This window comes from Papio anubis, unplaced genomic scaffold, assembly GCF_008728515.1.
Source record: "Papio anubis isolate 15944 unplaced genomic scaffold, Panubis1.0 scaffold2482, whole genome shotgun sequence".
Classification (NCBI taxonomy): Eukaryota; Metazoa; Chordata; class Mammalia; order Primates; family Cercopithecidae; genus Papio; species Papio anubis.
The window spans coordinates 2,291-4,212 of NW_022162548.1; positions in this window are offsets into that span (position 1 = coordinate 2,291).

Below are 1,922 nucleotides of genomic sequence, written 5' to 3' on the forward strand. Positions count from 1 at the left end.
AAATAAACCATTGAGATATTTCATACTTATTCTATGTAATAGCCAGAGCCAGTTTAAATGATTTAAATACCCAGGGAAGGATTATGCCATTATTTACAATCTTAGAACTGTTCTTTATCAGCAAAACCCACAACATGTCAATTCTGGATTTTTGTCATTTTATCTACAATTTGTCTCATGACCCAAGAGTCCAGAGCCCCAACTCATGGTTCGCTCTCTCTCTGTCTCTCTGCCTCCCTCATTTTAAATTGTATGGAAATATCCAGTAACATAATGCTATAGAAAATCAAGCGTCCCCCAGGACTTTGGGAAGCCGAAGTTTGCGGATCAACGGAGGTCGGGAGTTCGAGACCTCCCTGGCCAACTTAGTGAAGCCATGTCTCTGCTAAAAATACAAAAATTAGCTGTGCCTGGTGGTGAGCTAATGTTAGCTACTCAAGAGGCTGAGGCAGGAGAATCTCTTGAAGCTGGGAAGTGGAAGTTGCAGTGAGCTGAGATCGTGCCACTGCAGTCCAGCCTGGGTGACAGAGTGAGACTCCACCTCAAGAAATATTTTTAAAAAGCTGTAAAATGGCCTATAATAAAAGTAGAGGGACTCCAGCTATCAAATTTCAAAGGGGTTGTATGAAGTCTACATAATGTGCAGCATCCTCCAAAGTGAACACAGAGAGCCGTTATGGGAAAACAGTGTCTAAAATGCATCTGTACCTTTTAGTCCGTTAAGAGTTGACAGAGGCTGCCCGTGTGGTATAAGAGGAGGAATAGAATGTCTTCTCCATAGATAACATGGGCCCAAGGGTTACGCACAGAAAAAAACAAATCTAAACCTATTCTCACACTATAAAACACTTCTTGTTTTTTATGTTGGTATTGTAAATTTTTTATGATTTATATTTAAAATTGAGAAATAAAAGTGAGATACAATCGTCCTTCACTATTCGTGGGTGATTGGTTTCAGGATCTCTGCTCAGATACCACAATCTGCAGGTGCTCAAGCCTCTTACATAAAATGGTCCAGCGTTTGCATATAACCCATGTTCATCCTCCTGTATACATGAAATCATCTCTAGATTACTTATAATTCCTGACACAGTCTACACACCATTCCGTATGTGTCCATTCAGCGTAGTTTTGCTTTTTGAAACTTTGTGGATATTTTCCCTGAATATTTTTGATTTATAGTTGGCTCAATAAACACCTATAAACCCCACAGATCTGGAGGAGCGACTGTGTATTTATGGTATGAAAGATGATGTGTGGACATGTGTCCCCGTGGAGATGAGACTAACAAGGCCTGTGACTCTACAGGTGTTTCATGTTGGAATGGCTCTGCCAGCCTTCCAGGTCTGCAGAGAGTAAGAATATCACTTGTTCATCTGATTCCTGATCCTTGAAACTGCCTACGTGCTGCATCGTTGGATGAAAATTGGAGTCCCAGAGACAAGTCAGGCTCCACCTGCTTCCAGAAGCTCAGAGTCCAGGGGTGAGAACCCAGTGGAGAGCAGATGGGGTTATATGGACATAGTAATGATAACACCGGAAACTTTCGGCAAAAAAAGAGTCACCTATAGAATGAGGACAGTCACGTTTATTTGAAGACGAGAGAGCTACATAGAAATCACAACAAATTTTTAAAAGGTTTACTGATGACAGAAGACTGAAAAATCGTCTGAGGGGAGGTGGAACAGCATGAGGGAAGGTGGAACAGCATGAGGGAAGGTGGAACAGCATGAGTCTAAGTGCCGTGTTAAGACGGATCCTCTTGTATGTTTGGAATTGTGAGTTCCTCAGTGTGACTGCAGCCTCCAGTAGGACTAGGAAGTAAGCCAGTTAGTTTGTAGAGGTGGGCAGGGGTCAAGTGAAGTGGAGAATTGTGGGCTAAGCAAAGGAGTGCATTTTCTCTCCAGCAGGCATTGGGAACC